At 44.5% G+C, this 21729-nt stretch overlaps 1 long non-coding RNA gene and 20 other non-coding genes across 21 annotated transcripts; 1 reads left to right on the top strand and 20 right to left on the bottom strand.

The window, feature by feature from the left end:
• Positions 1–924: 924 nt before the first annotated feature.
• TRNAN-GUU (transfer RNA asparagine (anticodon GUU)) lies at positions 925–997 on the bottom strand. Its single transcript has one exon. It is a non-coding gene; the product is annotated as a tRNA-Asn (tRNA).
• Positions 998–1950: 953 nt separating this feature from the next.
• TRNAN-GUU (transfer RNA asparagine (anticodon GUU)) lies at positions 1951–2023 on the bottom strand. Its single transcript has one exon. It is a non-coding gene; the product is annotated as a tRNA-Asn (tRNA).
• A 1245-nt stretch (positions 2024–3268) lies between these two features.
• TRNAN-GUU (transfer RNA asparagine (anticodon GUU)) lies at positions 3269–3341 on the bottom strand. Its single transcript has one exon. It is a non-coding gene; the product is annotated as a tRNA-Asn (tRNA).
• A 1245-nt stretch (positions 3342–4586) lies between these two features.
• On the bottom strand, positions 4587–4659 carry TRNAN-GUU (transfer RNA asparagine (anticodon GUU)). The gene has a single exon. It is a non-coding gene; the product is annotated as a tRNA-Asn (tRNA).
• A 657-nt stretch (positions 4660–5316) lies between these two features.
• Positions 5317–5389, bottom strand: TRNAN-GUU (transfer RNA asparagine (anticodon GUU)). The gene has a single exon. It is a non-coding gene; the product is annotated as a tRNA-Asn (tRNA).
• An 805-nt stretch (positions 5390–6194) lies between these two features.
• On the bottom strand, positions 6195–6267 carry TRNAN-GUU (transfer RNA asparagine (anticodon GUU)). Its single transcript has one exon. It is a non-coding gene; the product is annotated as a tRNA-Asn (tRNA).
• A 658-nt stretch (positions 6268–6925) lies between these two features.
• Positions 6926–6998, bottom strand: TRNAN-GUU (transfer RNA asparagine (anticodon GUU)). Its single transcript has one exon. It is a non-coding gene; the product is annotated as a tRNA-Asn (tRNA).
• An 806-nt stretch (positions 6999–7804) lies between these two features.
• TRNAN-GUU (transfer RNA asparagine (anticodon GUU)) lies at positions 7805–7877 on the bottom strand. The gene has a single exon. It is a non-coding gene; the product is annotated as a tRNA-Asn (tRNA).
• Positions 7878–9248: 1371 nt separating this feature from the next.
• LOC149608428 (uncharacterized) lies at positions 9249–9660 on the top strand. Its single transcript, XR_016377007.1, has 3 exons — positions 9249–9341; positions 9403–9462; positions 9535–9660. It is a non-coding gene; the product is annotated as an uncharacterized LOC149608428 (long non-coding RNA).
• Positions 9661–12651: 2991 nt separating this feature from the next.
• Positions 12652–12724, bottom strand: TRNAN-GUU (transfer RNA asparagine (anticodon GUU)). The gene has a single exon. It is a non-coding gene; the product is annotated as a tRNA-Asn (tRNA).
• A 221-nt stretch (positions 12725–12945) lies between these two features.
• TRNAN-GUU (transfer RNA asparagine (anticodon GUU)) lies at positions 12946–13018 on the bottom strand. The gene has a single exon. It is a non-coding gene; the product is annotated as a tRNA-Asn (tRNA).
• A 1388-nt stretch (positions 13019–14406) lies between these two features.
• TRNAN-GUU (transfer RNA asparagine (anticodon GUU)) lies at positions 14407–14479 on the bottom strand. Its single transcript has one exon. It is a non-coding gene; the product is annotated as a tRNA-Asn (tRNA).
• A 514-nt stretch (positions 14480–14993) lies between these two features.
• On the bottom strand, positions 14994–15066 carry TRNAN-GUU (transfer RNA asparagine (anticodon GUU)). Its single transcript has one exon. It is a non-coding gene; the product is annotated as a tRNA-Asn (tRNA).
• Positions 15067–15140: 74 nt separating this feature from the next.
• Positions 15141–15213, bottom strand: TRNAN-GUU (transfer RNA asparagine (anticodon GUU)). The gene has a single exon. It is a non-coding gene; the product is annotated as a tRNA-Asn (tRNA).
• Positions 15214–16601: 1388 nt separating this feature from the next.
• On the bottom strand, positions 16602–16674 carry TRNAN-GUU (transfer RNA asparagine (anticodon GUU)). Its single transcript has one exon. It is a non-coding gene; the product is annotated as a tRNA-Asn (tRNA).
• A 514-nt stretch (positions 16675–17188) lies between these two features.
• Positions 17189–17261, bottom strand: TRNAN-GUU (transfer RNA asparagine (anticodon GUU)). The gene has a single exon. It is a non-coding gene; the product is annotated as a tRNA-Asn (tRNA).
• A 1394-nt stretch (positions 17262–18655) lies between these two features.
• On the bottom strand, positions 18656–18728 carry TRNAN-GUU (transfer RNA asparagine (anticodon GUU)). Its single transcript has one exon. It is a non-coding gene; the product is annotated as a tRNA-Asn (tRNA).
• Positions 18729–19242: 514 nt separating this feature from the next.
• Positions 19243–19315, bottom strand: TRNAN-GUU (transfer RNA asparagine (anticodon GUU)). The gene has a single exon. It is a non-coding gene; the product is annotated as a tRNA-Asn (tRNA).
• A 511-nt stretch (positions 19316–19826) lies between these two features.
• Positions 19827–19899, bottom strand: TRNAN-GUU (transfer RNA asparagine (anticodon GUU)). The gene has a single exon. It is a non-coding gene; the product is annotated as a tRNA-Asn (tRNA).
• Positions 19900–20557: 658 nt separating this feature from the next.
• TRNAN-GUU (transfer RNA asparagine (anticodon GUU)) lies at positions 20558–20630 on the bottom strand. The gene has a single exon. It is a non-coding gene; the product is annotated as a tRNA-Asn (tRNA).
• A 367-nt stretch (positions 20631–20997) lies between these two features.
• TRNAN-GUU (transfer RNA asparagine (anticodon GUU)) lies at positions 20998–21070 on the bottom strand. The gene has a single exon. It is a non-coding gene; the product is annotated as a tRNA-Asn (tRNA).
• Positions 21071–21729: the final 659 nt, after the last annotated feature.

Raw genomic sequence — 21729 nt, 5'->3', positions numbered from 1 at the left:
GAAAAACTTTGGCATTTGACATTACGTTTGAGATCTCACAACACCGCTCCCGGGTGGGCTCGAACCACCAACCTTTCGGTTAACAGACGAACGCGCTAACCATTGCGCCACGGAAGCTCCAAAAATAAACGGTCGTCAGGTATTGTGGAAAAACTTTGGCTTTTTACGATACATTTGAGAGCTCACAACACCGCTCCCGGGTGGGCTCGAACCAATAACCTTTCGGTTAACAGCCGAACGCGCTAACCATTGCGCCACGGAAGCCCAAAGATTAAATGTTCGTCAGGTATTTTTAAAAAACTCTGAATTTTACGTTACATCTAAGACCTCACATTACCGCTCCCGGATGGTCTCGAACCACCAACCTTTCAGTTAACTGCCGAACGCGCTAACCATTGCGCCACGGAAGCCCAAAGACTAAATGTTCGTCAGGTATTGTGGAAAAACTTTGGCATTTGACATTACGTTTGAGATCTCACAACACCGCTCCCGGGTGGGCTCGAACCACCAACCTTTTGAATAACAGCTGAACGCTCTAAACATTGCGCCAAGGAAGCCCAAAAATTAAATGTTCGTCAGTTATTTTTAAAAAACTTTGACTTTTTACGTCACATTTGAGAGCTCACAACACCGCTCCCGGGTGGGCTCGAACCACCAACCTTTTGAATAACAGCTGAACGCTCTAAACATTGCGCCAAGGAAGCCCAAAAATTAAATGTTCGTCAGTTATTTTTAAAAAACTCTGAATTTTACGTTACATCTAAGACCTCACAACACCGCTCCCGGATGGGCTCGAACCACCAACCTTTCGGTTAACAGCCGACGGCGTTAACCATTGCGCAACGGAAGCCCAAAGACTAAATGTTCGTCAGGTATTGTGGAAAAACTTTGGCATTTGACATTACGTTTGAGATCTCACAACACCGCTCCCGGGTGGGCTCGAACCACCAACCTTTCGGTTAACAGCCGAACGCGCTAACCATTGCGCCACGGAAGCTCAAAAATTAAACGGTCGTCAGGTATTGTGGAAAATATTTGGCTTTTTACGTTACATTTGAGACTTCACAACACGGCAGCCGGGTGGGCTCGAACCACCAACCTTTTGGTTAACATCCGAACGCGCTAACCTTCGAGCCAAGGAAGCTCAGAAATGAAATGGTCGTCAGGTATTGTGGAAAAACTCTGACTTTTTACGTCACATCCGAGACTTCAAAACACCGCTCCCGGATGGGCTCGAACCACAAACCTTTTGAATAACAGCTGAACGCGCTAACCATTGCGCCACGGAAGCCCAAAAATTAAATGTTCGTCAGATATTTTTAAAAAAACTCTGAATTTTACGTTACATCTAAGACCTCACAACACCGCTCCCGGATGGGCTCGAACCACCAACCTTTCGGTTAACAGCCGACGGCGTTAGCCATTGCGCAACGGAAGCCCAAAGATTAAATGTTCGTCAGGTATTGTGGAAAAAATTTGGATTTTTACGTTACATGTGAGATCTCACAACACAGCTCCCGGATGGGCTCGAACCACCAACCTTTCGGTTAACAGCCGACGGCGTTAACCATTGCTTCACGGAAGCCCAAAAATTAAATGTTCGTCAGGTATTGTGGAAAAACTTTGACTTTTTACGTCACATTTGAGAGCTCACAACACCGCTCCCGGGTGGGCTCGAACCACCAACCTTTTGAATAACAGCTGAACGCTCTAAACATTGCGCCAAGGAAGCCCAAAAATTAAATGTTCGTCAGTTATTTTTAAAAAACTCTGAATTTTACGTTACATCTAAGACCTCACAACACCGCTCCCGGATGGGCTCGAACCACCAACCTTTCGGTTAACAGCCGACGGCGTTAACCATTGAAACGGAAGCCCAACGATTAAATGTTCGTCAGGTATTGTGGAAAAACTTTGGATTTTTACGTTACATGTGAGAATTCACAACACCGCTCCCGGGTGGGCTCGAACCACCAACCTTTCGGTTAACAGCCGAACGCGCTAACCATTGCGCCACGGAAGCTCAAAAATTAAATGGTCGTCAGGTATTGTGGAAAAACTTTGACTTTTTACGTCACATCTGAGACCTCACAACACCGCTCACGGATGGGCTCGAACCACCAACCTTTCGGTTAACAGCCGAACGCGCTAACCATTGCGCCACGGAAGCCCAAAGATTAAATGTTCGTCAGGTATTTTTAAAAAACTCTGAATTTTACGTTACATCTAAGACCTCACATTACCGCTCCCGGATGGGCTCGAACCACCAACCTTTCGGTTAACAGCCGAACGCGCTAACCATTGCGCCACGGAAGCTCAAAAATTAAATGGTCGTCAGGTATTGTGGAAAAACTTTGACTTTTTACGTCACATCTGAGACCTCACAACACCGCTCCCGGATGGTCTCGAACCACCAACCTTTCAGTTAACTGCCGAACGCGCTAACCATTGCGCCACGGAAGCCCAAAGATTAAATGTTCGTCAGGTATTGTGGAAAAACTTTGGCATTTGACATTACGTTTGAGATCTCACAACACCGCTCCCGGGTGGGCTCGAACCACCAACCTTTCGGTTAACAGACGAACGCGCTAACCATTGCGCCACGGAAGCTCCAAAAATAAACGGTCGTCAGGTATTGTGGAAAAACTTTGGCTTTTTACGATACATTTGAGAGCTCACAACACCGCTCCCGGGTGGGCTCGAACCAATAACCTTTCGGTTAACAGCCGAACGCGCTAACCATTGCGCCACGGAAGCCCAAAGATTAAATGTTCGTCAGGTATTTTTAAAAAACTCTGAATTTTACGTTACATCTAAGACCTCACATTACCGCTCCCGGATGGTCTCGAACCACCAACCTTTCAGTTAACTGCCGAACGCGCTAACCATTGCGCCACGGAAGCCCAAAGACTAAATGTTCGTCAGGTATTGTGGAAAAACTTTGGCATTTGACATTACGTTTGAGATCTCACAACACCGCTCCCGGGTGGGCTCGAACCACCAACCTTTTGAATAACAGCTGAACGCTCTAAACATTGCGCCAAGGAAGCCCAAAAATTAAATGTTCGTCAGTTATTTTTAAAAAACTCTGAATTTTACGTTACATCTAAGACCTCACAACACCGCTCCCGGATGGGCTCGAACCACCAACCTTTCGGTTAACAGCCGACGGCGTTAACCATTGAAACGGAAGCCCAACGTTTAAATGTTCGTCAGGTATTGTGGAAAAACTTTGGATTTTTACGTTACATGTGAGAATTCACAACACCGCTCCCGGGTGGGCTCGAACCACCAACCTTTCGGTTAACAGCCGAACGCGCTAACCATTGCGCCACGGAAGCTCAAAAATTAAATGGTCGTCAGGTATTGTGGAAAAACTTTGACTTTTTACGTCACATCTGAGACCTCACAACACCGCTCAAGGAAGGGCTCGAACCACCAACCTTTCGGTTAACAGCCGAACGCGCTAACCATTGCGCCACGGAAGCCCAAAGATTAAATGTTCGTCAGGTATTTTTAAAAAACTCTGAATTTTACGTTACATCTAAGACCTCACATTACCGCTCCCGGATGGGCTCGAACCACCAACCTTTCGGTTAACAGCCGAACGCGCTAACCATTGCGCCACGGAAGCTCAAAAATTAAATGGTCGTCAGGTATTGTGGAAAAACTTTGACTTTTTACGTCACATCTGAGACCTCACAACACCGCTCCCGGATGGTCTCGAACCACCAACCTTTCAGTTAACTGCCGAACGCGCTAACCATTGCGCCACGGAAGCCCAAAGATTAAATGTTCGTCAGGTATTGTGGAAAAACTTTGGCATTTGACATTACGTTTGAGATCTCACAACACCGCTCCCGGGTGGGCTCGAACCACCAACCTTTCGGTTAACAGACGAACGCGCTAACCATTGCGCCACGGAAGCTCCAAAAATAAACGGTCGTCAGGTATTGTGGAAAAACTTTGGCTTTTTACGATACATTTGAGAGCTCACAACACCGCTCCCGGGTGGGCTCGAACCAATAACCTTTCGGTTAACAGCCGAACGCGCTAACCATTGCGCCACGGAAGCCCAAAGATTAAATGTTCGTCAGGTATTTTTAAAAAACTCTGAATTTTACGTTACATCTAAGACCTCACATTACCGCTCCCGGATGGTCTCGAACCACCAACCTTTCAGTTAACTGCCGAACGCGCTAACCATTGCGCCACGGAAGCCCAAAGACTAAATGTTCGTCAGGTATTGTGGAAAAACTTTGGCATTTGACATTACGTTTGAGATCTCACAACACCGCTCCCGGGTGGGCTCAAACCACCAACCTTTTGAATAACAGCTGAACGCTCTAAACATTGCGCCAAGGAAGCCCAAAAATTAAATGTTCGTCAGTTATTTTTAAAAAACTCTGAATTTTACGTTACATCTAAGACCTCACAACACCGCTCCCGGATGGGCTCGAACCACCAACCTTTCGGTTAACAGCCGACGGCGTTAACCATTGAAACGGAAGCCCAACGTTTAAATGTTCGTCAGGTATTGTGGAAAAACTTTGGATTTTTACGTTACATGTGAGAATTCACAACACCGCTCCCGGGTGGGCTCGAACCACCAACCTTTCGGTTAACAGCCGAACGCGCTAACCATTGCGCCACGGAAGCTCAAAAATTAAATGGTCGTCAGGTATTGTGGAAAAACTTTGACTTTTTACGTCACATCTGAGACCTCACAACACCGCTCACGGATGGGCTCGAACCACCAACCTTTCGGTTAACAGCCGAACGCGCTAACCATTGCGCCACGGAAGCCCAAAGATTAAATGTTCGTCAGGTATTTTTAAAAACTCTGAATTTTACGTTACATCTAAGACCTCACATTACCGCTCCCGGATGGGCTCGAACCACCAACCTTTCGGTTAACAGCCGAACGCGCTAACCATTGCTTCACGGAAGCCCAAAAATTAAATGTTCGTCAGGTATTGTGGAAAAACTTTGGATTTTTACGTTACATGTGAGATTTCACTTCACCGCTCCCGGATGGGCTCGAACCACCAACCTTTCGGTTAACAGCCGAACGCGCTAACCATTGCGCCACGGCAGCCCAAAAATTAAATGTTCGTCAGTTGTTTTTAAAAAACTCTGAATTTTACGTTACATCTAAGACCTCACAACACCGCTCCCGGATGGGCTCGAACCACCAACCTTTCGGTTAACAGCCGACGGCGTTAACCATTGAAACGGAAGCCCAACGATTAAATGTTCGTCAGGTATTGTGGAAAAACTTTGGATTTTTACGTTACATGTGAGATTTCACTTCACCGCTCCCGGGTGGGCTCGAACCACCAACCTTTCGGTTAACAGCCGAACGCGCTAACCATTGCGCCACGGAAGCTCAAAAATTAAATGGTCGTCAGGTATTGTGGAAAAACTTTGACTTTTTACGTCACATCTGAGACCTCACAACACCGCTCCCGGATGGTCTCGAACCACCAACCTTTCAGTTAACTGCCGAACGCGCTAACCATTGCGCCACGGAAGCCCAAAGACTAAATGTTCGTCAGGTATTGTGGAAAAACTTTGGCATTTGACATTACGTTTGAGATCTCACAACACCGCTCCCGGGTGGGCTAGAACCACCAACCTTTCGGTTAACAGCCGAACGCGCTAACCATTGCGCCACGGAAGCCCAAAAATTAAATGTTCGTCAGTTATTTTTAAAAAACTCTGAATTTTACACTACATCTAAGACCTCACAACACAGCTCCCGGATGGGCTCGAACCACCAACCTTTCGGTTAACAGCCGACGGCGTTAACCATTGCTTCACGGAAGCCCAAAAATTAAATGTTCGTCAGGTATTGTGGAAAAACTTTGACTTTTTACGTCACATTTGAGAGCTCACAACACCTCTCCCGGGTGGGCTCGAACCACCAACCTTTTGAATAACAGCTGAACGCTCTAAACATTGCGCCAAGGAAGCCCAAAAATTAAATGTTCGTCAGTTATTTTTAAAAAACTCTGAATTTTACGTTACATCTAAGACCTCACAACACCGCTCCCGGATGGGCTCGAACCACCAACCTTTCGGTTAACAGCCGACGGCGTTAACCATTGAAACGGAAGCCCAACGATTAAATGTTCGTCAGGTATTGTGGAAAAACTTTGGATTTTTACGTTACATGTGAGATTTCACAACACCGCTCCCGGGTGGGCTCGAACCACCAACCTTTCGGTTAACAGCCGAACGCGCTAACCATTGCGCCACGGAAGCTCAAAAATTAAATGGTCGTCAGGTATTGTGGAAAAACTTTGACTTTTTACGTCACATCTGAGACCTCACAACACCGCTCACGGATGGGCTCGAACCACCAACCTTTCGGTTAACAGCCGAACGCGCTAACCATTGCGCCACGGAAGCCCAAAGATTAAATGTTCGTCAGGTATTTTTAAAAAACTCTGAATTTTACGTTACATCTAAGACCTCACATTACCGCTCCCGGATGGGCTCGAACCACCAACCTTTCGGTTAACAGCCGAACGCGCTAACCATTGCTTCACGGAAGCCCAAAAATTAAATGTTCGTCAGGTATTGTGGAAAAACTTTGGATTTTTACGTTACATGTGAGATTTCACTTCACCGCTCCCGGATGGGCTCGAACCACCAACCTTTCGGTTAACAGCCGAACGCGCTAACCATTGCGCCACGGCAGCCCAAAAATTAAATGTTCGTCAGTTGTTTTTAAAAAACTCTGAATTTTACGTTACATCTAAGACCTCACAACACCGCTCCCGGATGGGCTCGAACCACCAACCTTTCGGTTAACAGCCGACGGCGTTAACCATTGAAACGGAAGCCCAACGATTAAATGTTCGTCAGGTATTGTGGAAAAACTTTGGATTTTTACGTTACATGTGAGATTTCACTTCACCGCTCCCGGGTGGGCTCGAACCACCAACCTTTCGGTTAACAGCCGAACGCGCTAACCATTGCGCCACGGAAGCTCAAAAATTAAATGGTCGTCAGGTATTGTGGAAAAACTTTGACTTTTTACGTCACATCTGAGACCTCACAACACCGCTCCCGGATGGTCTCGAACCACCAACCTTTCAGTTAACTGCCGAACGCGCTAACCATTGCGCCACGGAAGCCCGAAGACTAAATGTTCGTCAGGTATTGTGGAAAAACTTTGGCATTTGACATTACGTTTGAGATCTCACAACACCGCTCCCGGGTGGGCTAGAACCACCAACCTTTCGGTTAACAGCCGAACGCGCTAACCATTGCGCCACGGAAGCCCAAAAATTAAATGTTCGTCAGTTATTTTTAAAAAAATCTGAATTTTACACTACATCTAAGACCTCACAACACAGCTCCCGGATGGGCTCGAACCACCAACCTTTCGGTTAACAGCCGACGGCGTTAACCATTGCTTCACGGAAGCCCAAAAATTAAATGTTCGTCAGGTATTGTGGAAAAACTTTGACTTTTTACGTCACATTTGAGAGCTCACAACACCTCTCCCGGGTGGGCTCGAACCACCAACCTTTTGAATAACAGCTGAACGCTCTAAACATTGCGCCAAGGAAGCCCAAAAATTAAATGTTCGTCAGTTATTTTTTAAAAAACTCTGAATTTTACGTTACATCTAAGACCTCACAACACCGCTCCCGGATGGGCTCGAACCACCAACCTTTCGGTTAACAGCCGACGGCGTTAACCATTGAAACGGAAGCCCAACGATTAAATGTTCGTCAGGTATTGTGGAAAAACTTTGGATTTTTACGTTACATGTGAGATTTCACAACACCGCTCCCGGGTGGGCTCGAACCACCAACCTTTCGGTTAACAGCCGAACGCGCTAACCATTGCGCCACGGAAGCTCAAAAATTAAATGGTCGTCAGGTATTGTGGAAAAACTTTGACTTTTTACGTCACATCTGAGACCTCACAACACCGCTCACGGATGGGCTCGAACCACCAACCTTTCGGTTAACAGCCGAACGCGCTAACCATTGCGCCACGGAAGCCCAAAGATTAAATGTTCGTCAGGTATTTTTAAAAAACTCTGAATTTTACGTTACATCTAAGACCTCAAATTACCGCTCCCGGATGGGCTCGAACCACCAACCTTTCGGTTAACCATTGAGTTCAGAATATATGTATTTCTAGAGTTTTTGTTGAATTTCCTCCTCGCGGACTCGGATTCGTCGAATTTCATTACTTTATCATTAGTCGTTAGCGCCATCTGTCGCCTGACGGATGAAACTGAAAATAGTTTCTTTTGGCGGGAAATTGGCTTGAATTTGAAAATTAGGCTTAAGAAGACGTAAAGCGCCAAAGTTGAAAAACTGTTAGTTGAGCGTTAATTACTAAGAATTTGTTAAACTTAATTTTAATAAATAAAATTTTGATAAATTTCTGGTGTAATACTTGTTTTTACTTTATTTTATCTTTTTCATTATTAAAGTAACAAATAATATGAAAAGTTATTGAATTTTATCATGGGTAGAAAATGCTCAGTAGAGAAGTGCGTTAACACTGGTAGGAATAAAAATGTTTCGTGGCATAAGTAAGTATAGAAATAAAGAATATTAAAAAATATTCAGAAGTTCAACACTTTTTGAATTGTACTATTAAGATTCCCTACTAAAAATCCCGAGTTAATGAAACAATGGTGTCGGGCCATTAATAAACCCGAATGGACTCCACAAAAATATGATGCTATTTGCGGTGATCATTTTTGTCAAGCGGACTATCGCGAAAATTCTAAAATACGCGTGCTATCGGCTAATGCAGTTCCTACTCTGTTTTTACCCGAAACTTGCAACCCAAACTTCAACATAGGAATTGTATATTAATGAAATATAATTCTAAGAAAATTAAATGTTTTACTGTAATTTGCCACTTTTAAACCGTTTACAGAAAACTTACAGTCGGTGTAACAAAAATGTAGGCCTAAACAAAAGTATTATTTCGGAGAGTTCCGCGTCTTATTCGCGATCAATAGAGATAATCCCAGACCCTGAAGACCTTTTAGAAATAAGTGGCTGTGAAGTTGTGGATGATGTTGCTCAAAATATTGACATTGAAAATACGGATGGCGAAATTATGTCAATGGATAAAAATGTAAGACACGCTTTATTAAGTTTGGCAACATCCCTAATGCTTTACAACATAATCAGGCAGAGGAACGCAATGTTGCTTCATCAGAAGTTGAAGGTTTGGTTGAACCCATGGATTGGGACTATACTCCTAGCCGTTGCTCTCAAGGCAATACGAGTTTAAACAAAAACCAAGAAACTGATGAAAGGACTGCAGCTTTATATTCATTGTCAACATTTCATGTACATTGAATAGTTGTTTAACTTATGTTGGTACACATGATGACATTTTCTTTCACCTCAGACATATCACAAGACAGACGAAAAGATTTTAAGAGAAATTGAAACCCTTTCCAAGAAAAAGGTACATAATATGCTAGAGAATATAGAGCCACGCTTAACTGCACATATTCCAATCATAACACTGCCACTTTAGAATAGAGAAATTGCGATGCTTAAAAATCAACTGGCAAATCAAATAAAAAGAAGAAAGATCATCCAAAAGACATTTAATTTAACAAAGCGAAGACTCATACGAAGAGATAAAAAGATTGAAAGTTTCAAAGGAATTATCGCAACTTTGCGAAAAGACAAATTAATGCTAGAAGAAAATATTATACAATTAGAAGATGTATTTTCTCCTACTGCGAAAGAACTTTTCCAACATTTAAAGGAAGCAGGACCCAAAAACAAAGCCAAGAAAGCTTATAGTAGCATTCTTCGAGAATTTGCTATAACCTTGCATTTCTATAGCCCTAAAGCGTATAGATATCTTCGCCAAATTTTCTGTTTGCCTCATCCAAATACACTCCGAAATTGGGGTTCCAAAATAGACGGCGAACCTGGATTCACTGCCCAGAGTTTTCAATTCCTAAAGAAAGAAGTGGAAAAATCTAAATACCCAGTTTTGGTGTCTCTAATGTTAGACGAAATGGCCATTAGGAAAGAGATAAAGTGGAACGGGAAATCCTTTGATGGCTACGTCAACTATGGCACTAGCATCGAGTCCAAGACTGACAATGATGAAGTCGCTACCTCTGTTCTTGTATTTATGGTTGTTGCCATAAACGGTAGTTGGAAGCTACCGATTGGCTATTTTTTCGTTCATGGCACCCCCGCCTGGCTTCTAGATACACTCGTCAGAGAAGCTTTCCATCATCTGAATTTGACTGGTGCTAAATGTGTTGCGCTCGTTTGCGATGGGCTCGCATCAAACATTTCCATGGCACACAGACTCGGAGTTGTCATGAATTCCAAAGAAATCAAATCAGTTTTTCCAAACCCTGGTAAGACAAAAAACCATTTCACACAAATACTTATGAATAATTTAAAACCTTTGTTTCCTTTCCTGAATAGCAAATCCAAAAGACGATGTAGCTTTTATTTTAGACGTTTGTCATATGTTGAAACTGATCAGAAACTTGTGGGAACATCACAATTTGCTTGTGGATCAGCAAAGTGGAAACGTAAATACAAACTTAAATGATATAATCGTAAAAATATATTAATAGTTTTATTTTTAGGACATATTTTGGGCATTAATTGTACTTCTTGAATTGGTGCAAGAGGAAGAAGGTCTTAGTATTGCTAACAAATTAAGCCGATTTCACATAAAATTTCACACTCAAAAGATGAAAGTCAAACTAGCAGCCCAAACTTTGAGTGCTTCAGTGGCTAGCGCTCTGAAACTCCTAAAACAAATAAAAATGAAAGAGTTTCAAAACTGTGAGGGCACAGTTAATTTTATCGAGACAGTTGACAGGTGACAAAACACGCTAAATTTATTGCCTGTCGGTTGTAATAGTTTATTATTTCTCAGGGCATTTGATATCCTAAACTCTCGCAACCCTTATGCCAAAGGGTATAAGTCTCCAATAAATAACTCAAATGTTAACATCAAGAGAGCAAGTCTAAATAAAGCTAAAGAACTTATGTTGAGTCTAACAGACGCAGATGGTAATCTGATTTGCGAGTCCACACGTAAAACTGGACCACTCGGATTCGCCGTTTCTATTAGCAGCGTTCTGTATTTAGTGGATATGTATGTGCACCAAGATGGTCCGTTAAAGTATGTCAGACAAAAGTAAAGTTTTTATTCTACACTTGGGTATAGCTAACTAAACAAATGCTATATATAAAATATAGATACCTCCCAACATATAAACTATCCCAGGATCATTTGGAGCTTTTTTTCTCAACGATACGTACAAAGGGGGGCTGGAATAATAATCCAACGGTGGCGCAATTTAAATCGGCATACAAGAGCTCTTTTTTAGCAAAATTAGAAGCATCTGGATGCGCTAATGTTCTAGCTCTAGATGACACCGCCATTCCAGATATTTGTGAAATGTCCACAACCTTTTTAAGCGCAGCAACCACCACAGAGTCGTCAGATAATCAAGTGTCTGATGATCTCGCAGAACTAGATTTTTACTTTGATGGGTCGAATCTCTTGAGAGATAATATCATTCAATACGTGGGCGGTTTTGTTGTGATGAAACTCAGAAGAATTCTGAAATGTGACATATGCAAGGCTAGCCTAGAAGAAAGCAGCGGTAGAAACACCAGTTTCCATGATTACTGCTTATCAGAGAAAGGGCTGATACATTTACGAGACCATGGAGGACTAATTTACCCATCCAGAACCGTTGTTACCCTGCTTCAAATTACAGAAAAATGCATTCGAAGATTAAATCTGGAAAAACATGGAACCGCAAGCAATTCACTAACCTTAAAAATTGAGTCCCTTGTTAGGAGGTGCTTGGTTCATGAAACTCTTTTCCCAGATTTAAATGATCATATGTTCGATCAAGAGCTTGGTTTTAATCACCATTTAAACTTCCTCATCTCAAAAATTATCTATATATACACAAACCTAAGGATGAGGAAAATCGCCAAAAACTTTAATGAGAAAATGAGAAGGGAAGTTTTGAGAAAAAAACTTACCAAAATAATATTGTTTAAAGGGCAGTAAACATAGTAGCTTTCAAGATTAAATCTGTGTAGCAGTTAAAAGTATTAAAATTTTTAAATCGGTCTTAATTATAATTAAAACTGAACTTACACAGCGGTTTTCAAACATTTCTTTCTGTCTAAAGCAGACGAATGCGGCGATAGTAACATAACTAACATTTACCTGTTTTTTTCTAGTTTGTTTTAAGTAAAATAGATGGCGCTACCACCTAATGATAAAGTTGTCTGTCCGTCCCATATTTTTAAAAACGATGGACGCGCGAGCGCGAAAACTCGATATCCAAATAGGACTCTAGAAATACATATATTCTGAACTCAATGCGGTTAACAGCCGAACGCGCTAACCATTGCGCCACGGAAGCCCAAAAATTAAATGTTCGTCAGTTATTTTTAAAAAACTCTGAATTTTACGTTACATCTAAGACCTCACAACACCGCTCCCGGATGGGCTCGAACCACCAACCTTTCGGTTAACAGCCGACGGCGTTAACCATTGAAACGGAAGCCCAACGATTAAATGTTCGTCAGGTATTGTGGAAAAACTTTGGATTTTTACGTTACATGTGAGATTTCACAACACCGCTCCCGGGTGGGCTCGAACCACCAACCTTTCGGTTAACAGCCGAACGCGCTAACCATTGCGCCACGGAAGCTCAAAAATTAAATGGTCGTCAGGTATTGTGGAAAAACTTTGACTTTTTACGTCACATCTGAGACCTCACAACACCGCTCCCGGATGGTCTCGAACCACCAACCTTTCAGTTAACTGCCGAACGCGCTAACCATTGCGCCACGGAAGCCCAAAGATTAAATGTTCGTCAGGTGTTGTGGAAAAACTTTGGCATTTGACATTACGTTTGAGATCTCACAACACCGCTCCCGGGTGGGCTCGAACCACCAACCTTTCGGTTAACAGCCGAACGCGCTAACCATTGCGCCACGGAAGCTCAAAAATTAAACGGTCGTCAGGTATTGTGGAAAAACTTTGGCTTTTTACGTTACATTTGAGACTTCACAACACGGCAGCCGGGTGGGCTCGAACCACCAACCTTTTGGTTAACATCCGAACGCGCTAACCTTCGAGCCAAGGAAGCTCAGAAATGAAATGGTCGTCAGGTATTGTGGAAAAACTCTGACTTTTTACGTCACATCCGAGACTTCAAAACACCGCTCCCGGATGGGCTCGAACCACAAACCTTTTGAATAACAGCTGAACGCGCTAACCATTGCGCCACGGAAGCCCAAAGATTAAATGTTCGTCAGGTATTTTTAAAAAACTCTGAATTTTACGTTACATCTAAGACCTCACAACACCGCTCCCGGATGGGCTCGAACCACCAACCTTTCGGTTAACAGCCGACGGCGTTAACCATTGAAACGGAAGCCCAACGATTAAATGTTCGTCAGGTATTTTTAAAAAACTCTGATATTTACACTACATCTAAGACCTCACAACACAGCTCCCGGATGGGCTCGAACCACCAACCTTTCGGTTAACAGCCGACGGCGTTAACCATTGCTTCACGGAAGCCCAAAAATTAAATGTTCGTCAGGTATTGTGGAAAAACTTTGACTTTTTACGTCACATCTGAGACCTCACAACACCGCTCACGGATGGGCTCGAACCACCAACTTTTCGGTTAACAGCCGAACGCGCTAACCATTGCGCCACGGAAGCCCAAAGATTAAATGTTCGTCAGGTATTTTTAAAAAACTCTGAATTTTACGTTACATCTAAGACCTCACATTACCGCTCCCGGATGGGCTCGAACCACCAACCTTTCGGTTAACAGCCGAACGCGCTAACCATTGCGCCACGGAAGCTCAAAAAATAAACGGTCGTCAGGTATTGTGGAAAAACTTTGGCTTTTTACGTTACATTTGAGAGCTCACAACACCGCTCCTGGGTGGGCTCGAACCAATAACCTTTCGGTTAACAGCCGAACGCGCTAACCATTGCGCCACGGAAGCCCAAAGATTAAATGTTCGTCAGGTATTTTTAAAAAACTCTGAATTTTACGTTACATCTAAGACCTCACATTACCGCTCCCGGATGGGCTCGAACCACCAACCTTTCGGTTAACAGCCGAACGCGCTAACCATTGCGCCACGGCAGCCCAAAAATTAAATGTTCGTCAGTAGTTTTTAAAAAACTCTGAATTTTACGTTACATCTAAGACCTCACAACACCGCTCCCGGATGGGCTCGAACCACCAACCTTTCGGTTAACAGCCGACGGCGTTAACCATTGAAACGGAAGCCCAACGATTAAATGTTCGTCAGGTATTGTGGAAAAACTTTGGATTTTTACGTTACATGTGAGATTTCACTTCACCGCTCCCGGGTGGGCTCGAACCACCAACCTTTCGGTTAACAGCCGAACGCGCTAACCATTGCGCCACGGAAGCTCAAAAATTAAATGGTCGTCAGGTATTGTGGAAAAACTTTGACTTTTTACGTCACATCTGAGACCTCACAACACCGCTCCCGGATGGTCTCGAACCACCAACCTTTCAGTTAACTGCCGAACGCGCTAACCATTGCGCCACGGAAGCCCAAAGACTAAATGTTCGTCAGGTATTGTGGAAAAACTTTGGCATTTGACATTACGTTTGAGATCTCACAACACCGCTCCCGGGTGGGCTAGAACCACCAACCTTTCGGTTAACAGCCGAACGCGCTAACCATTGCGCCACGGAAGCCCAAAAATTAAATGTTCGTCAGTTATTTTTAAAAAACTCTGAATTTTACACTACATCTAAGACCTCACAACACAGCTCCCGGATGGGCTCGAACCACCAACCTTTCGGTTAACAGCCGACGGCGTTAACCATTGCTTCACGGAAGCCCAAAAATTAAATGTTCGTCAGGTATTGTGGAAAAACTTTGGATTTTTACGTTACATGTGAGATTTCACTTCACCGCTCCCGGGTGGGCTCGAACCACCAACCTTTCGGTTAACAGCCGAACGCGCTAACCATTGCGCCACGGAAGCCCAAAGATTAAATGTTCTTCAGGTGTTGTGGAAAAACTTTGGCATTTGACATTACGTTTGAGATCTCACAACACCGCTCCCGGGTGGGCTCGAACCACCAACCTTTCGGTTAACAGCCGAACGCGCTAACCATTGCGCCACGGAAGCTCAAAAATTAAACGGTCGTCAGGTATTGTGGAAAAACTTTGGCTTTTTACGTTACATTTGAGACTTCACAACACGGCAGCCGGGTGGGCTCGAACCACCAACCTTTTGGTTAACATCCGAACGCGCTAACCTTCGAGCCAAGGAAGCTCAGAAATGAAATGGTCGTCAGGTATTGTGGAAAAACTCTGACTTTTTACGTCACATCCGAGACTTCAAAACACCGCTCCCGGATGGGCTCGAACCACAAACCTTTTGAATAACAGCTGAACGCGCTAACCATTGCGCCACGGAAGCCCAAAGATTAAATGTTCGTCAGGTATTTTTAAAAAACTCTGAATTTTACGTTACATCTAAGACCTCACAACACCGCTCCCGGATGGGCTCGAACCACCAACCTTTCGGTTAACAGCCGACGGCGTTAACCATTGAAACGGAAGCCCAACGATTAAATGTTCGTCAGGTATTTTTAAAAAACTCTGATATTTACACTACATCTAAGACCTCACAACACAGCTCCCGGATGGGCTCGAACCACCAACCTTTCGGTTAACAGCCGACGGCGTTAACCATTGCTTCACGGAAGCCCAAAAATTAAATGTTCGTCAGGTATTGTGGAAAAACTTTGACTTTTTACGTCACATCTGAGACCTCACAACACCGCTCACGGATGGTCTCGAACCACTAACTTTTCGGTTAACAGCCGAACGCGCTAACCATTGCGCCACGGAAGCCCAAAGATTAAATGTTCGTCAGGTATTTTTAAAAAACTCTGAATTTTACGTTACATCTAAGACCTCACATTACCGCTCCCGGATGGGCTCGAACCACCAACCTTTCGGTTAACAGCCGAACGCGCTAACCATTGCGCCACGGAAGCTCAAAAAATAAACGGTCGTCAGGTATTGTGGAAAAACTTTGGCTTTTTACGTTACATTTGAGAGCTCACAACACCGCTCCCGGGTGGGCTCGAACCAATAACCTTTCGGTTAACAGCCGAACGCGCTAACCATTGCGCCACGGAAGCCCAAAGATTAAATGTTCGTCAGGTATTTTTAAAAAACTCTGAATTTTACGTTACATCTAAGACCTCACATTACCGCTCCCGGATGGGCTCGAACCACCAACCTTTCGGTTAACAGCCGAACGCGCTAACCATTGCGCCACGGCAGCCCAAAAATTAAATGTTCGTCAGTTGTTTTTAAAAAACTCTGAATTTTACGTTACATCTAAGACCTCACAACACCGCTCCCGGATGGGCTCGAACCACCAACCTTTCGGTTAACAGCCGACGGCGTTAACCATTGAAACGGAAGCCCAACGATTAAATGTTCGTCAGGTATTGTGGAAAAACTTTGGATTTTTACGTTACATGTGAGATTTCACTTCACCGCTCCCGGGTGGGCTCGAACCACCAACCTTTCGGTTAACAGCCGAACGCGCTAACCATTGCGCCACGGAAGCTCAAAAATTAAATGGTCGTCAGGTATTGTGGAAAAACTTTGACTTTTTACGTCACATCTGAGACCTCACAACACCGCTCCCGGATGGTCTCGAACCACCAACCTTTCAGTTAACTGCCGAACGCGCTAACCATTGCGCCACGGAAGCCCAAAGACTAAATGTTCGTCAGGTATTGTGGAAAAACTTTGGCATTTGACATTACGTTTGAGATCTCACAACACCGCTCCCGGGTGGGCTAGAACCACCAACCTTTCGGTTAACAGCCGAACGCGCTAACCATTGCGCCACGGAAGCCCAAAAATTAAATGTTCGTCAGTTATTTTTAAAAAACTCTGAATTTTACACTACATCTAAGACCTCACAACACAGCTCCCGGATGGGCTCGAACCACCAACCTTTCGGTTAACAGCCGACGGCGTTAACCATTGCTTCACGGAAGCCCAAAAATTAAATGTTCGTCAGGTATTGTGGAAAAACTTTGGATTTTTACGTTACATGTGAGATTTCACTTCACCGCTCCCGGGTGGGCTCGAACCACCAACCTTTCGGTTAACAGCCGAACGCGCTAACCATTGCGCCACGGAAGCTCAAAAATTAAATGGTCGTCAGGTATTGTGGAAAAACTTTGACTTTTTACGTCACATCTGAGACCTCACAACACCGCTCCCGGATGGTCTCGAACCACCAACCTTTCAGTTAACTGCCGAACGCGCTAACCATTGCGCCACGGAAGCCCAAAGACTAAATGTTCGTCAGGTATTGTGGAAAAACTTTGGCATTTGACATTACGTTTGAGATCTCACAACACCGCTCCCGGGTGGGCTAGAACCACCAACCTTTCGGTTAACAGCCGAACGCGCTAACCATTGCGCCACGGAAGCCCAAAAATTAAATGTTCGTCAGTTATTTTTAAAAAACTCTGAATTTTACACTACATCTAAGACCTCACAACACAGCTCCCGGATGGGCTCGAACCACCAACCTTTCGGTTAACAGCCGACGGCGTTAACCATTGGTTCACGGAAGCCCAAAAATTAAATGTTCGTCAGGTATTGTGGAAAAACTTTGACTTTTTACGTCACATTTGAGAGCTCACAACACCGCTCCCGGGTGGGCTCGAACCACCAACCTTTTGAATAACAGCTGAACGCTCTAAACATTGCGCCAAGGAAGCCCAAAAATTAAATTTTCGTCAGGTATTGTGGAAAAACTTTGACTTTTTACGTCACATCTGAGACCTCACAACACCGCTCCCGGATGGTCTCGAACCACCAACCTTTCAGTTAACTGCTGAACGCGCTAACCATTGCGCCACGGAAGCCCAAAGACTAAATGTTCGTCAGGTATTGTGGAAAAACTTTGGCATTTGACATTACGTTTGAGATCTCACAACACCGCTCCCGGGTGGGCTAGAACCACCAACCTTTCGGTTAACAGCCGAACGCGCTAACCATTGCGCCACGGAAGCCCAAAAATTAAATGTTCGTCAGTTATTTTTAAAAAACTCTGAATTTTACACTACATCTAAGACCTCACAACACACCTCCCGGATGGGCTCGAACCACCAACCTTTCGGTTAACAGCCGACGGCGTTAACCATTGCTTCACGGAAGCCCAAAAATTAAATGTTCGTCAGGTATTGTGGAAAAACTTTGACTTTTTATGTCACATTTGAGAGCTCACAACACCGCTCCCGGGTGGGCTCGAACCACCAACCTTTTGAATAACAGCTGAACGCTCTAAACATTGCGCCAAGGAAGCCCAAAAATTAAATGTTCGTCAGTTATTTTTAAAAAACTCTGAATTTTACGTTACATCTAAGACCTCACAACACCGCTCCCGGATGGGCTCGAACCACCAACCTTTCGGTTAACAGCCGACGGCGTTAACCATTGCGCAACGGAAGCCCAAAGACTAAATGTTCGTCAGGTATTGTGGAAAAACTTTGGCATTTGACATTACGTTTGAGATCTCACAACACCGCTCCCGGGTGGGCTCGAACCACCAACCTTTCGGTTAACAGCCGAACGCGCTAACCATTGCGCCACGGAAGCTCAAAAATTAAACGGTCGTCAGGTATTGTGGAAAATATTTGGCTTTTTACGTTAAATTTGAGACTTCACAACACGGCAGCCGGGTGGGCTCGAACCACCAACCTTTTGGTTAACATCCGAACGCGCTAACCTTCGAGCCAAGGAAGCTCAGAAATGAAATGGTCGTCAGGTATTGTGGAAAAACTCTGACTTTTTACGTCACATCCGAGACTTCAAAACACCGCTCCCGGATGGGCTCGAACCACAAACCTTTTGAATAACAGCTGAACGCGCTAACCATTGCGCCACGGAAGCCCAAAAATTAAATGTTCGTCAGATATTTTTAAAAAACTCTGAATTTTACGTTACATCTAAGACCTCACAACACCGCTCCCGGATGGGCTCGAACCACCAACCTTTCGGTTAACAGCCGACGGCGTTAACCATTTCGCAACGGAAGCCCAAAGATTAAATGTTCGTCAGGTATTGTGGAAAAAATTTGGATTTTTACGTTACATGTGAGATCTCACAACACCGCTCCCGGGTGGGCTCGAACCACCAACCTTTCGGTTAACAGCCGAACGCGCTAACCATTGCGCCACGGAAGCCCAAAAATTAAATGTTCGTCAGGTATTGTGGAAAAACTTTGGCTTTTTACGTTACATGTGAGACCTCACAACACCGCTCCCGGGTGGGCTCGAACCACCAACCTTTCGGTTAACAGCCGAACGCACTAACCATTGCGCCACGGAAGCCCAAAGATTAAATGTTCGTCAGGTATTTTTAAAAAACTCTGAATTTTACGTTACATCTAAGACCTCACATTACCGCTCCCGGATGGGCTCGAACCACCAACCTTTCGGTTAACAGCCGAACGCGCTAACCATTGCGCCACGGAAGCCCAAAAATTAAATGTTCGTCAGTTATTTTTAAAAAATTCAGAATTTTACACTACATCTAAGACCTCACAACACAGCTCCCGGATGGGCTCGAACCACCAACCTTTCGGTTAACAGCCGACGGCGTTAACCATTGAAACGGAAGCCCAACGATTAAATGTTCGTCAGGTATTGTGGAAAAACTTTGACTTTTTACGTCACATTTGAGAGCTCACAACACCGCTCCCGGGTGGGCTCGAACCACCAACCTTTCGGTTAACAGCCGAACGCGCTAACCATTGCGCCACGGAAGCCCAAAAATTAAATGTTCGTCAGGTATTGTGGAAAAACTTTGACTTTTTACGTCACATCTGAGACCTCACAACACCGCTCACGGATGGGCTCGAACCACCAACCTTTCGGTTAACAGCCGAACGCGCTAACCATTGCGCCACGGAAGCCCAAAAATTAAATGGTCGTCGGGTATTGTAGAAACACTTTGGCTTTTTACGTTACATGTGAGACCTCACAACACCGCTCCCGGGTGGGCTCGAACCACCAACCTTTCGGTTAACAGCCGAACGCACTAACCATTGCGCCACGGAAGCCCAAAGATTAAATGTTCGTCAGGTATTTTTAAAAAACTCTGAATTTTACGTTACATCTAAGACCTCACATTACCGCTCCCGGATGGGCTCGAACCACCAACCTTTCGGTTAACAGCCGAACGCGCTAACCATTGCGCCACGGAAGCCCAAAAATTAAATGTTCGTCAGTTATTTTTAAAAAATTCTGAATTTTACACTACATCTAAGACCTCACAACACAGCTCCCGGATGGGCTCGAACCACCAACCTTTCGGTTAACAGCCGACGGCGTTAACCATTGAAACGGAAGCCCAACGATTAAATGTTCGTCAGGTATTGTGGAAAAACTTTGGATTTTTACGTTACATGTGAGATTTCACAACACCGCTCCCGGGTGGGCTCGAACCACCAACCTTTCGGTTAACAGCCGAACGCGCTAACCATTGCGCCACGGAAGCCCAAAGATTAAATGTTCGTCAGGTATTTTTAAAAAACTCTGAATTTTACGTTACATCTAAGACCTCAAATTACCGCTCCCGGATGGGCTCGAACCACCAACCTTTCGGTTAACAGCCGAACGCGCTAACCATTGCGCCACGGAAGCCCAAAAATTAAATGGTCGTCAGGTATTGTGGAAAAACTTTGACTTTTTACGTCACATCTGAGACCTCACAACACCGCTCCCGGATGGTCTCGAACCACCAACCTTTCAGTTAACTGCCGAACGCGCTAACCATTGCGCCACGGAAGCCCAAAGATTAAATGTTCGTCAGGTGTTGTGGAAAAACTTTGGCATTTGACATTACGTTTGAGATCTCACAACACCGCTCCCGGGTGGGCTCGAACCACCAACCTTTCGGTTAACAGCCGAACGCGCTAACCATTGCGCCACGGAAGCTCAAAAATTAAACGGTCGTCAGGTATTGTGGAAAAACTTTGACTTTTTACGTCACATCTGAGACCTCACAACACCGCTCCCGGATGGTCTCGAACCACCAACCTTTCAGTTAACTGCCGAACGCGCTAACCATTGCGCCACGGAAGCCCAAAGATTAAATGTTCGTCAGGTGTTGTGGAAAAACTTTGGCATTTGACATTACGTTTGAGATCTCACAACACCGCTCCCGGGTGGGCTCGAACCACCAACCTTTCGGTTAACAACCGAACGCGCTAACCATTGCGCCACGGAAGCTCAAAAATTAACCGGTCGTCAGGTATTGTGGAAAAACTTTGGCTTTTTACGTTACATTTGAGACTTCACAACACGGCAGCCGGGTGGGCTCGAACCACCAACCTTTTGGTTAACATCCGAACGCGCTAACCTTCGAGCCAAGGAAGCTCAGAAATGAAATGGTCGTCAGGTATTGTGGAAAAACTCTGACTTTTTACGTCACATCCGAGACTTCAAAACACCGCTCCCGGATGGGCTCGAACCACAAACCTTTTGAATAACAGCTGAACGCGCTAACCATTGCGCCACGGAAGCCCAAAGATTAAATGTTCGTCAGGTATTTTTAAAAAACTCTGAATTTTACGTTACATCTAAGACCTCACAAC

This window comes from Phalangium opilio, unplaced genomic scaffold, assembly GCF_054372755.1.
Source record: "Phalangium opilio isolate 3A_F unplaced genomic scaffold, DU_Popi_V2 ptg000352l_1, whole genome shotgun sequence".
Classification (NCBI taxonomy): Eukaryota; Metazoa; Arthropoda; class Arachnida; order Opiliones; family Phalangiidae; genus Phalangium; species Phalangium opilio.
This window is presented reverse-complemented; position numbering and strand designations above follow the sequence as displayed.